The following is a 14,796-nucleotide window of genomic DNA, read 5'->3' on the forward strand; positions in this document are numbered from 1 at the left end:
AGACTACTCAGTAAATTTTTAATGTGTCATTGAAATCAGTTACGTTAGAATATGTCTCTTTCAAAAGTGTTACATTTGATTTTAGATAATCTCTGTTTAATGTGTACTTAAAATAAGGTAATCTTAATGGCAAAAAAAAAAAAAAACCGAAATGATAAAATAATGGCATACACAGGGAAATGGTCAGATCTTGAATGAATAATGTTGAGCGAGACAAGCCTAGAGCACAGAGGACAGATCATGTCTGTAAAATAACAAACTTCTTTTCAAATTGTATTTCTACATGTTTTGGTCAGTGACTTTACATCATGTCTCTAAAACCAAACAATTACTAAGTAAATATCAAAAAGGTCTAGGATAGACCTGCCAGGAACACAATAGCTCAACAGCTACCTACATATGATTATATAAGATGAGGCTAAGCAAAATGAACTCCCAAGAGATGGAAACAGGAGGATTTTAATGTTGTCATTCTGTTTAATGTACTAGGTGAATTTCCTTTAACGTACCCCCTGGGGTCACTATATGATTCTGGTACAGTGGATATTGTATATATGCTTGTCTGAACTAGGGAAGAGAAAGAAAAATGAAGGAGGGTGTAACAAATATGACAAGAAATACACTCACTACCTTATTATGTAACTGTACCCTCTCTGTACATCACCTTATCAATAAAAAATTTAAAAAAAGAAGAGCATGATGCTCTGAGTTCAAGCCTCAGTGTTGGAAATTAATGAACAAATAACTAAAACCAAACCCAGAGACCAGTGCATAAGTGGATCTGTGGCTTTGAGCACCCAAACCCCCTGCTGTGTCCCCTCTGTACCGCCATCATGAAAATGGCAATGTAGTTGATGTGCAGCATTCTGGTGCTGTTTTACAAAGCCAGAGGAGAATGGTTGCTCACAGCACCAACTTTTCTAAGACAGTTCCCCAAAAAGGATGGAGGAGGCAATGGAGAGTTTAGTGCACTGATGGACAATCCTATAACCAGGCAAAAATTCAATAACTCACCAATTAAGTATAATATATTTCAGTGCAGAAGAGCAGAAAAGAATTTACTCCTAAGTGACCGCTGAAAATTTCCCTTTCAGACAGATGAAGGAACTGATCCATGTTAGGGCCTGGTTAAGCCAGGGGCTTTGCTTACAGTGGTATGAATGTAATAAGCTACACTCCACAGGGCTACCAAAACCCCTGTACTCTTGAGCCCAGCTCTAGGTTTGTTACTCTGTTTTGTTTGGAGGAGGAAGGAGAATGTTTTTCCTCACACCTTAACAAAATATCAACCCTCACCTAATGGGTATTCCCGACTCATTTAAAAAATTACATTTCTAATTCAAACAGGGGTAACCCTCCGTTGAGTCTATGAAGTAACTTCATAAGTATACCTGCAACTCCCTACAAAGCTCTGATAGTTTACATGTACTGAATGTAGGTATAAGAAGCATCAGGGGCTGGGAATATGGCCTAGTGGTAGGAGTGCTTGCCTTATATACATGAAGCCCTGGGCTCAATTACCCAGCACCACATATACAGAAAATGGCCAGTGGTGGCCCTCTGGCTAAAGTGGCAGATTTCTAGCCTTGAGCAAAAAGAAACTGGGGACAGTGCTCAGGCCAGGAATGCAAATCCCAGTACTGGCAAAAACAAAAACAAAAAAAACTTCTGTTACAAGAAGCATCAAATGATCCCCCAAACTCTGGGGGGTGTTGTCCAGATAGATGCCTTCAGTCCTCAGTCTGACATGTGACCCCTAACTGGATTTGGCCCCTGCATCTCTTGCTGGCTCATCCCACTTGTGGAACAGAGAGTGAAGTACTTGAATGAACATCAGACTAGACCTTAAAAGCCTGTTTGATGTACATGGGACCAAAGAGGATTTTTCCTGGGTGTCATAGCTCGTATCTTTAAGCCTAGCTACTCAAGAGGCTGAGACCTGAGTATCAAGGGTTGAAGCCATCCTGGGCAAGAAAGTCTGTGGGACTCTCATCTCCAGTTAACCATCAGTAAACCAGAAGTGGAGCTGTGGCTCAAGTGGTAGAGCATTTAGCCTAGAGCACAAAAGCTCTGAGCTCGAGCGCCCAAGATTATTGAAGCTTCACTCATTAGGGGATATTTAGAAATCTACAGTTATACTGACATTTGAATTTTTGTTTTATGTGAATCAATTTGTCTAGTTTGAAGAGATATTACTCATTGTCTACAATGTAACCAGGGAACTTTAAAAATCAGAATTGTTTGAATTTAAAGGTAGTTATCCCTGCTGTGCTCAAACCGGCCAGCACACTGAGCCCACTGGTGGTAATTTATTGCACAGTTCTCTGCACCCAGTCAATCCTTTGCTATCCTGATACCTGGTACTCTGTTTTTGTTCAGCATCATCATTATACATAAGTGTTGTCACTTCATTTAAAATAGTTCCCAATTTTCTCTGGCATTTAAGAGCTTGGCCTGACAAATAGGAGCACGAGTTAAAGCCAGTCCATGGTACTTTTTAGGGGCTAGCGATAGTAAAGCAGCCCAGCAACCTGTGCCCTTTCAGGAAGGAGCAGCCTTACCCCCTCCTGCATTGTGTGGGGACCTGCCAAATTCATGGTCCAATGCTATCTAAAATCATAGGTTGGTTCAGAAAGTTACTATGAGGACACCTGCCTATGACCTGACATGACTATGCTGTTTCTCTGCAAGTGTTGTAACCTCCTTAGCCACCTGCGTGTGGCCTGTCTTGACCATGTGATATTTGCCTATATAACCCGACCTTCAGCCCAGCCCAGAGTGCTTCTCCCCAGCTCCCAAGTCTGGGCTGTGGCCTAGGACAGCCATTCTGCTTTTTTACTTCTCCAATAAACCCCTCTTGGTACTTGAGGCTGTCTCTGAGTGGTGAACAATTGGAGGGATGTAGGATTCCTCCCACTCGGACCCCATTACTATACGGGGAGGGAGGGAGCTCTAGCTTCTTTGTCCCCTTCTGATGAGCTCTACATGAGGTTTTTAGTCTCTGCTAGAGCTGATCACCCATTTGGGGTGGGGGCGGGGCAATGGGGAACTCACTGGTCCTGAATTGTGTGTGTGTCCCACGCTGCTGTGGGATTTTCCGGGCTGGGGTGTGATCGATCCTTTGGCAGTGGCAGTCCTGGCTCTCTCCGTCTGTCTCTACTGATCTGCACTGCCCGGTTTCCCTGCTGTTGTTGTCTGGTCCCAGCCATTCAGTCCTGCGCCTTGGGTCCCGCACTGCCGTCTGTCTCGGACTTCTCTGCGCTGGGTCTGGGGCCCATGGAGCTTCTGCTGTCTGGACTCTGCACTCGTGCAGGACTTTTCGGCTGTTGCTAGATGGTAAGTTCTTGTTCAGCTGTACTGAGCAGTAATGTTCCTTGTTCCCCTAAGCCCTGTACATTGCAGAGAACTAGGTGATTGTATCATTTCTGGGATGTCAGGTTATGCAGGTTTCAGGAAATAAGGAGAACACCAGGACTACTGTCCTCTAAGGAGGAAAACAGCTTATCAGTGGTTGTGGGATTTAGCGCCAAAGCTTTTAGTGTAGCAAGAGTGATTACCTGGGTAGTGATTAGGAATATCCTTTATCATAAATAGTTCTGAAGGTCAGGAGTGTCAGTGATGAGAATCTGTAAAAGGTTGAGAAAGGGATTTAAAAATTCCCACACATGGCTATAGTAATTTTTAGAGAGAAGCTAGACCATCACTTTCTACTATTCATTATCTCTGGTATAATGTGGATCTGAAACTATAAACTGCAAGATTTCTTTATATTAGGTTTTTCCTAAGAGTGCTAAGACCAAAGGAAAATGTGGAGCGAGAGGGGGAAACAGGAAAGAGAGAAAGAAAAGAAGAAGCATGGAAAGAGTGTGTGAGATGGAAATGGGGAGAAGTGTAAAGAACAGAGGAGGAAGAAGTGGGCAAAAGAAGAGATGAAAGACAGCAAAAATGTTTCAAAGTCTATGTGAAGTGTGAATTTGAGATCAACTGAGTTTGATTTTTGAAGTATTGGAACAATATTCATATTAAGGTCTTCATAGTGATTAGTTCTATAGCTTATATTTACCACCTGTATTAACATGTACAATCTTTGAAGAATAAAAACAAAAGCTGGGCGCCAGTGGCTCACACCTGTTATCCTAGCTACTCAGGAAGCTGAGACCTGAGGTTCGTGGTTCAAAGCCAGCCCAGGTAGGAAAATGCTTGAGACTCTTACCTCCAAATAACCACCAGAAAACTGGAAGTGGCGCTGTGGCTCAGTGGTAGAGCACTAGCCTTGAGCTGAAGAGCTCAGGAACAGTACCCAGGCCCAGAGTTCAAGCCCCACATTGAATGAATGAATGAATGATAAACACAAAAGATGAAATAATGGTTATATGACTAATAAACATCTGGTCTTAAGTTATACCTGGTGTTTGTTTTCTAAAAAATACCATTTTAAGTGCCTTCCTACTGATGAAACAAGAGATTGCTGTGGTATTTTTTTTCAAAATTTTAAATTCTTACTTTAAGTAAATAACGTGATTTAGGTTAAGTTTCTCCCTGCTTACTAGGGGAGGTGGTTACCCTCTATTCTACCTATGGTGCACATGTGTCATGTGTTGTAAAATACTTTGCCAGATGTTTCTAACTCCCATTACAGCTTTCAAAGATCTGCTGTCTTTCCAAATTACAGAGAAAGTAGCCATTCAGGTATTTTGCTTCAAAGCTCCCAGGTAAATACTACACTGTTTGTGAGATGTCAATGCCCCTCATTTCTACTTCTCAAGATACCATGATTTTAAATAATGAGTCCACATTTGTTTAAAGTAGGAATCCTGAGGTGCATTAACACAAAAGGGAGACAACGTGTAAAGGGCAAAGATGGTGCTAGCAATCAACACAGTACCTGACCACGTCCTTCTTCCCATACAGAGAGGACTCCCACTGTGTGTGCCATATTGCTTCCTACCTCTGGGGATTTGCTCCTGTGGGTCTTCTGACTAGAATAAACTTTAAGACCTACCCATCACTATCTTCCAAATTATGTTTAAGGCCATAAAAAAGTAAATACTCCCATGTATCTCAATCTGAGTACTTACGTTTTTTCTTTCATATCTAACCCCTCTGTCTACATTTAGTGAAGACAGGAGTTACATTTACCTTGATTTTGGGGGATGAGGGTAGATTGTCTGTGTGAATGTACATGCTAACACTGGACTTGAACTCTAGGCCTCAAAGCTCTTGCTTGCTTTTTTCCACTCATGCTAGTATTCTACCATTTGAGCCACACATCTACTGCCATATGTATCCTACTAGAACCATGTACTCACAAAGGGCTTGGTGTGGATGCTGCACTAACACTGAAATTGAGGTGTGGTATTTTATATCTTTCCACTGAATTTTTCTTCCATTTTACTAAGAGACTCAGAGAAAAGCCTATAATTGTTAGAGAAAAAACTATGAAGATGAAAAAAATTGTAGGATACCACAGTCAATTTTCTTTTTTACTTTAACACAATTTTTTTTAACCCTTCAACTATACTGTGATACACACCAATAGGGTGAAGGAATTTGTTTTCTATTCTTTCAATCTGGTCTCTCCTTACATCACATCATACGTGCAGGGCTTCCATCGCACCCTGTTTCCTCCTCATCTACATGTATATTCTGATGTCTCTCTCACCACCACAGATGTCCCTACAGGGAGGAACATGATTATTTCGCCCAGCACTAGCATAGTGCACTGCAATCAACACAGTAAATAGCCACTAAGTGGGGGAATGCAGTACAACCCAAGTTTTAGTAGTGTTTCTTTAGAAAGTTTCATTGTAAGGAGAACAAGAACAGTTCATAAACACAGTGAATTTTTTTAAAGTAGGAAATCACTATTCATGGGGGGAGGTTGTATGTAATTTCCAATTATGTTTTATGAAAGGTACCTTTTTGTTTATTTTTGGGTTTTGAGATGGGAGGTCTCACCTAAAACCAATTATGTAGCTCGGGCAGGCCTCAAACTCAAGATCCCCCTCTGCCTTAGCTTCCTGAATACTGAGATTACAGACATAGGCCAGAATGCCCACACCTTCTAGGATCATTTACTTAAGTAACACAAGTGACTGATATGGGTCAACTAGATTAGGAATGACTGACAAAATCTAAAAGAGAAAAGACAGCCAGGTGCAGGTAGTCACGCCTAGCTACTCAGGAGATGGAGATATGAGGATTGTAGTTCAAAGCTGCCCAGGCAGGAAAGTTTACAAGACTCTTCTCTCCAATAAACCACAAAAAAGCTGGACTAGAGCTGTGGCTCAAGTGGTAGAGCACTAGCCTTGAGCAAAAAAAAACTCAAAAGATGAGTGTTCCAGGTAATTTTATTCTATTACAATATCCTTTTAAAAGAAAAAAAACTATTTTTTTACTTCTTACACTGGGTTTTCAGAATGCATGCAACTATTACATGTGCTTTTCAAATACATTATGAATATTAATATGCTCTTTTTCATGGTATAAAAGTATTTGGATAGCAGGATTACAATGCAAGATGCATTTAGATAACTTTTATCTAAATGAGCTTCCTGTGTTTGAACTCAGCATCTTACAATTTTCCACATTATCATTAACTAAACTTCTTGCTAGAGCACTCTTCCTTACTCTATAGATCCTCACTTGGGAATAGTTGCCAGCGTTGCTTTATGGTTTCCCTTTACTTGGAAGCCCTCAGAAAGATAATATGGAGATCCTTCACTTATACATACATTCAGTTTTCTCTTCTTGTAAAGGTATTTTTCTTCTTTTAAAAAAGGGTAGCATTAAACTACCCCAATGTACAAGGCTTGGTTATATGATTGTATAAAACTTTGTCATGTACTTTCAAATTATGTGTTATATCTGATTACAAGGTGATGAAAATGTCCCGGAAGTTCATTGCCACTTTTTTTTTAAATTCAGAGGCAGTATGGTATTCATTGTAGCTATTAAAATGCTATACTACTGCTCTATTAATAATCACTTGTCTAAGAACTACATTGTTGCAAAACCAAATTGTCTCATTGAATACTGTAACTTCACATACATGTATACAGAGATACAAATATATGCACACATGAACAAAATTAAACTGTCCTTTTCTACCCTTCTATCCTCAGTAGCAGTAAAATTGGCCCCCAGGTGGTACAGTAACTAGTTCCTCAAGACCACAGGGTTCCTATGGTGATACAGCATGCCTGTGTTCATGCAAAGGCCAGTGCCTCAGTGCCCAAAGGATTTTACTCACCTTCCTGGGTCCCTAAGTTCCCTAGGTCCCTCTCACACTAGAAGTCAAGAACAGGGAGAATGGTATGCAGTTTAGTATGTCTTTGATGCAAAACGAGAATTGAAGAGTTTGAAGGTTCCCACTCTTACAGTAAAAACAACGAAAAATAATTTTTAAGATGCCAAAATGCAGATAGGAGCTGCTCTAGTCAATGACATGTGCTTGAAAACCAGATGCAAACATAGACAAAATTCTAGGAAGCTTATAAATACATATTAAAATTCTTCTTGAGGTTTCTATAGTAGGCCAGATTATCTATATTATATGGGAATGTTGTTGGAAAAATATACAGATTAAAATAACCTTTATATTAGGTAATCCATAACCACCAAAGTTCTTATTCATCTCACTTTAAAATGTGCTTGGAATCTTAAATTTTCTAAAACAGTATCAAGTAAACCCTCCCATTCACTTTCTTTTTCATTATTTTGCAATATACGAAAAAAATATAAGGAGAATACTGAGGTAGATTGTGAATCAAATAACCTTTTCTACCATTTTTTTCTCTTAGATACCAAGTAATATGTGTATATAAGAATAATAAAGGATAAATAAGTAGATACTTAAAAACTAGACTAGTAATCCCAAACTTATAAAGATAGGATAGTAAAACCAAACTTAGGGTTACTAGCCTATTTCCACAGCTCCTTGGAGCTGCACCAAAAAGCTGTAACTTCCTAAATTACAGAATATATATTTATGAAGCATAAAATGTTTTGCTTATGTTTTACAAAAACACAAACTTTATGACAGATTCTGACACTATGGGGAGTCTGAATGACAGTCAGAGTGAAGTTGCCAGCTTGAAGGAAATGTAAGGAGAGACCTCTGATATCTGGCTAGATTGTCACACATGGCTCAAAGCACAACTGACCTAACAAAAAAATATACACAGATGGAACTTCAATATGCTGCCATTCATCAGGTACATACAACATGGATGACTTGACCTACATAGCCAAACCCCAGTAAAACAAGTCACCCTATATTGAGTACTGGTGGTAGGTGGGCAGCCTTCCTGCTTTCCAAGATGTCACTCCTCCACATTGCACTGTTTTCCTCAATCCATATTTTCTTGTCTGTTTTTTCTGCTTCCCATCTATGAAGCTCTACGAAGAGATGCAGTGTGAGAAAGAGGGAAGGAGTCAACTTTATCTTTCTTTCTTTTCTCTCCTTTTCTTCTCCCTAACTACCTCCATGCTATCTAAGAAATTAATGAGGTTATAGTGTTAATTTAATGGAAGCTGACACATAAATGAAACAGTATTGTGTCCTAGTCATATTTTTAAAGACGATGCCAGGAAGAAATCTACCTTCTGTGATCACTGTGTCTCCAGCCCCACAAATGACACATGATGGATTAGCAAGTCCTTTAAAGGCTCTCTACATTTGGTATTTGCCTGTCCCAGAGCAGGGCCTTCCATATTCAACATAGGGGCACAAGTCTCACTTCTAAGTATACTCAAGAGGTCACAGCTTCCCCAGCAAAGGAAAGAAAAAATTGGAGCTGACATTTATTTGGTAAAATGCTGCTAGTTATTGGCAAATGTCAATCTTCAGTGTTCTTGCCAACTTACAGTGCTATCCCAGAAGCTAGGTGTTCTCTTAATCAAAACATAATACAGCCTTCAATCAACAGCATTGCCCATGATCTCAACTTCCCTATCCCTGACATAAATCTGCAAAACAACAACAACAACAACAAAAAACCACCATCACCACCACCAACAAAAGAAACTTCAGGTGCTTTTACTTTCAAGAGCTGAAGCCTCAATCTGGTTTGCCAAGGATAAAAGATTGTATTTATCCACTGCTAGCTGCCCATGTTAAACAATGTCTTCACAAAATGGGAACTTTCAAATTTCTTACTCAGTGAACCTTAACGTCTATGCCTGGATGCAGTTTCAAGACACAGTCATTATGCTGAGATTCTTCTAGCTACCTGGGAAGAGTTGGACCATCTTGAAAGTCAGTAATGGCTTGATCCCTCTATCCTATTTAATCATTACACAGCCGATCTCCTCTGCATCAGTTAAGCACACAATGGAGTGCAGTACATAAAACCACAATAAACAACACAGAAAGGGGCTGGGGATATGGACTAGTGGCAAGAGTGCTTGCCTCGTATACATGAGGCCCTGGGTTCAATTCCCCAGCACCACATATACAGAAAACGACCAGAAGTGGTGCTGTGGCTCAAGTGGCAGAGTGCTAGCCGTGAGCAAAAAAAAAAAAAGAAGCCAGGGACAGTGCTCAGGCCCTGAGTCCAAGCCCCAGGACTGGTCAAAAACAACAACAACAACAACAACAACAACAACAACAAAAACAGAAAAAAGGATTAAAGCCATGAAAAATGTAGTCATTTATTCTCGACAACATCCTTGTAATTCATTCTTCCACTTTCAGTCAAGAGCACAGTACAGTTTAATAGTCTGGTTCATGGATCAATTAATCCTTTTATATTTAAATCAATCACTGACTCCTCTCAGAATAATGTAGCTCCTACGAGTTGCCTCCCATTTGATGTCTTTTGGGGCGGTGGAAAGAATAGTTAACACTATGTGACACATTAATCATGTTTGGTAATAGAAAAAGAAATGCGTTACCAGAGAAGTATAATACAGAAAGTTGACCATGCTCTAAAACATGTTAGCATAATCACTGTTTGTGTCATCATTTCCCTAATTAAAACAGGCAAGTTAAACTTGGACCCACCAGTGTACCCTTCACCTGCTTCTTCACAGTATGTAGGCATGAATATACTTGATTAGGTATAAAATACACATCCAAAAACAAAACCATTCTCCTCAAACTGAACCCTTACTACTGGCAGATTCCTCTCTCCCATTCCAACCTAAAGTAGAATCACTTGACATTCAAGAGATTGGAAGGGGGGATATTAACAGAAAGGCATGTATTTTATTCAAACTGGCATGTGTTTGGCACCTCACCACAGAGCTGTGTCCTTTTCTGGAGCATAATTCATAGGGTTAATGCAATGCAATATTCATGTGTAGTCAGAAGATTCTTACCGGTGTGTGTAAAGCAGATGTCCACATCTTAGGAATATTTTCTCTAAATAAATGTGTCAAGAACACATTAAGAGTTCATTGTTTCAGAATGACAACAATGAATGATCACCACTTCTCTTAGTGCCCTTCCTCTTAACTACCCCAAGAATAAATAAACTTTTGTGTTTGAGCAGACATACTGTGGATTAAAAATTCATCATTCAGCTTCAATATTTCAAAGCAAATGTAAAAGCCTTTTCAAATGGTCCCCAAGTATCTTCAAAACAAAATGGTCCTAGGAAGCTTATATGTTTGTCCATACTGAAAAAAATCAAGATCTATCTTAACAGAACCTGAGCATACTGCTGCCTCCGGAGCTCCGCCAGGTCAAATGATCCTCAGAGAAATAAACACACAGTTGCCAGGAGCAGCTCTGTGATCACTTCACAAGAGTTTACATCAGGTCTGAGATATTGAAGAGGCTGTGAGGAATGGTAATCCCATCTCTAAAGAATTCATGGGAATAAGAAATGTACACACTGCCTTACATGTGAAACTGTAACCCCTCTGTACATCACTTTGACAATAAATACATAGATAAATTTTAGAAGTCCATGGCATCTAGATGGGTTCTGGTGGCTCATATCTTTAATTCTAGCTACATAGAAAGCAAACGCCAGAAGGAGAGATGTAGCTCAAGTGGTAGAGCACAAAACCCGAAGTTCAAGCCCCAATTAGATGCCCACGGCATCAGAAGATTGAAGTTAAAAAGTCTGATTAGATTCTGTGCTATTGCACAGAAAGAATAACTCTCTGGGTGTGTGTAGTGTGAAAACCTGTGAGAATCTCTTAGGAAACTCTGAGCTACAATAATCTTCAGTAGAAAAATACTGTCAATTTTCATTATTCCCAGAAAAGTCTCATCAAAGAAATTTTAGGGAAGAATATTTTGTCAAAAAAAATTTTTTTTTGGCCAGTCCTGGGGCTTGGACTCAGGGCCTGAGTACTGTCCCTGGCTTCTTTTGCTCAAGGCTAGCACTCTGCCACTTGAGCCACAGTGCCACTTCTGGCCATTTTCTGTATATGTGGTCCTGGGGAATTGAACCCAGGGCCTCATGTATATGAGGCAGATACTCTTGCCACTAGGCCATATCCCCAGCCCTTGTCAATATTTTTTAAAATCTGAGAATAGAACAGAATACCACTAAAAAAGACTAAAGAATTTCATCATTGAAAATCATCATCTAATTTCTAGAACATGAGGTCACATTAGCTATAAAGCTTCCCATTAGCAAGATGAACCTTAGTTGTTTTCATGGTAAGTAGACTGAGTTTGTATGGTGCTTTTTACTCTCCTCCTGGTTGTCCTTGGCAAGCACCTGTCCAATGCTATGCAAGGATCAGCAGTGCTATGCATAGACAGAGATGGTAAGAGACCCTATATATTTGTTTAGATAAAGTGTGCTCAATAGCTATTTCTCAGTGAGAAGGAGAATACTGTATTTGTTTTCTGGATCCAGTGTGGAATAGTCTTGGAAACAAGATTATAAACTTTTTGACTGTTGGGGCATAGGAGGGAATATGTGGCTTGGTTACAATGCTCACTGAGTACATGTGAAATCCTGTCCCTACCCTGTTGTCATCCCTTCTGCTGAACAATTATGTACTCTGCCATAGACACCGAGAGGTTAAGAAAAAGGCTAGCTGGAATTAAGGTAGGGAGAAGGGAAACTTGACTACAACATTAAAAAATAAACAAGTCTTTACTTTGTTACTGAAGTAGTCCTAACTTCAGCCATTAGGAATGATAGCAGAGCGGTTTGGTGCCTTTTGGCCAGTGCCCATCACTTCCTGAGCACTTCTTTACTCTCTAGCAACATAAAGAGAGCCAGGTTCAGCACTCACTTTCCATGGCAAGCTTTGGAATCATCCGTTTTGCCAAAGAACACTAGTTCTTTTTATTGGAAAATGATTATTTAGAAAGCAAGAACCAGTCATTGAATGCTTACATCAGCCCAGTCTTCAAGCCTCAGAGACCTATTCACATGAACAGGCTGACACACACACACACACACACACACACACACACACACACACAGTATAATTATCCGTGTGTGTACACATACATACATTAAAAAAAAATAGGAGTTCATACTAACAGTTCTTATTGCAATCCAACACAGGGTTTATTCTAGTTCCTCTTGCCTTTTTTTCTTCATTGACAATATATTTATTGAATAGGGAGGCTAAGGGATAAAAGATAGAAGAATGAGGAATAGAGCAAAGATTGAGGAATCCAAGTATTAGAAGGCTAATATAACAGCTCAAAATGAAGTCATTAAAAGCTTCCATTACCGTAAGATGCCAGTGGCTCATACATGTAATCCTAGCTACTCAGGGGGCTGAGGCCTAGAGGAACCCAATCCAAAGCCAGCCCAAGCAGAAAATTCTGAGAGATTCCATCTCCAAAAACCAGAAAAAAAAGCTGGCCTGAAAGCATAGTTCAATTTGTAGAGCACCAGTGGTGAGCAAGAAAGCTAAGTGTGACTGCAAAGTCCTGAGTTCAAAACATAGTTACTAGCATCCCTCCATGCCACAAAAAAAAGAAGAAAAAGAAAAACAACAATAAAGCCCATTAGAACACAACATCTTAGAAGTAAATGAACCAACATATCAAGGCATTCTTCACAAGTCCCCTCCCCCCCATACTCCCCACTGGTCTCAGCCCTAAGTTATCCATATTTGACTGTCAGACTATTGAAGTTACAAATAGCCATTACCACTATTGATTTCTTTCTTTTTTTTTTTTTTTTTTTGGCCAGTCCTGGGCCTTGGACTCAGGGCCTGAGCACTGTCCCTGGCTTCTTTTTGCTCAAGGCTAGCACTCTGCCACTTGAGCCACAGTGCCACTTCTGGCCTTTTTATTATGTGGTGGTAGGGAATCGAACCCAGGGTTTCCTGTGTACAAGGCAAGTGCTCTTGCCACTAGGCCATATCCACAATCCTTGATTTCTATTTTTTTAACTGATGTTTTTATGCTATTTTAAAACTGAGGCAAGACAATGGATAATTCTAGCATTTGCTGTCATCTTAAACCTTGTTCCCAAGGGAATAGTCAATGTCTCAATATCAGACCTGGTTAATTACTAACTACAAAGGAGATTATGCTATGATAGGACATTTGCACTTTAGGAAAATGAAATGACCAGGTTGTTTTTTGCCTCAATATCAAATGTTTTCCCTACAGATAGGCACTTTCTAGGAGACTACTGCTAGAAGTTAAATTATTAACATGTTTTCATTTAGAGAATGTTGCTATTTTCAGGAGAATTCTATTATAGATCAAAACAAAGATGTAATAGAACCTCCTTTATTTTTAGGTATTAGCAACTGTTGTTTTAGAACAGTCTCAGCTTTTAAGTCATAATTGTTAAAACAAATAGCTACTGATAAACCATTATAGATGAACATATTTCTCAAGACCAAAATTAAAATACTTGCAATTTTAAAGACTCATACGTTTTATTCCAAAACCCAACAAATAAGCATCAGTCTTGAATAGAACATAATTTATGTAATAGCCAATTCCCCTGCCATTTATAATTAGCCCACTTTCCAGAGAAAATACTTAAAATTTTGTCATTTTTTTTTAAAAAAAGGAGGAGGAAAGAAATAGTGACCTGGATCCCATGGATTACACCTGCAATCCTAGCTACTGGAGAGGCTGAGATCTGAGGCTCTGGAAGCTACCCAGTCCAGGCAGAAAAGTCTGTGAGACTTTTTATCTTCAATTCATCGCTTACTTTCCTGCTTAACCTCCACCTCATCACCAAGAAAAAGTCTGAAAAGGCGATAGGGCTTCGGTGGTAGAGTGTCAGCCCTGAGTGAAAAAGCTAAGGAACAGTTTCCAGGCCCTGAATTCAAGCCTCAGTACTGGAGTGCACACAAAGTGACAATCATTTATTTGCAAAGTCAGGAAAAATTCAGGAAGTATGAGAAAGACTAGCAAAGCTTCTACTTTATACATGTCAAAAATTGCTTTGGGTTAAGATTTATTTTCAATCAAGGCCACATTCATATTGCTGGAATAAGGAAAGGCTGAACAGATGTACACACATCTATTTTGCCCCAAATATTCGAACAATTTAGGACGGCTGGCCTACTGAAAACTCAGTCTCATTTCACTCTGAAGAAATCAGAATAAACACTGATTATGAAAATACCTAGACTAAAATTGTAAGAGTCTGTTGAGTGGAAATGGTCATGAAATCAACTGAGTGAATTTCAACCAAGGCTTATAAAGTAAAACAGAAGCTGAAATTATAACCAAGAGGTGAATAGCACTCCTTCATGGTCCAAAGTACAGCACAACTTTATCAGTAGCCGTGCCTTACTGTCCAGACAGTGCACTGATTTAGAAAATAACTGGAGATACACACACACATACACACAAAATCTAAGAGCTAAAATGACAATAAAATTTTATGCAAATAA

The 14,796-nt window shown here is 39.5% G+C and overlaps 1 protein-coding gene across 1 annotated transcript in view; it reads left to right on the forward strand.

Annotated features, from left to right (window-relative positions):
• Positions 1 to 14,796, forward strand: part of LOC125347769 (zinc finger protein 585A-like) — a 145,653-nt gene that overhangs the window by 12,907 nt on the left and 117,950 nt on the right. The gene's annotated exons all lie outside the window — the stretch shown is intronic.

Source organism: Perognathus longimembris, chromosome 3 (assembly GCF_023159225.1).
Source record: "Perognathus longimembris pacificus isolate PPM17 chromosome 3, ASM2315922v1, whole genome shotgun sequence".
NCBI classification, from domain to species: Eukaryota; Metazoa; Chordata; class Mammalia; order Rodentia; family Heteromyidae; genus Perognathus; species Perognathus longimembris.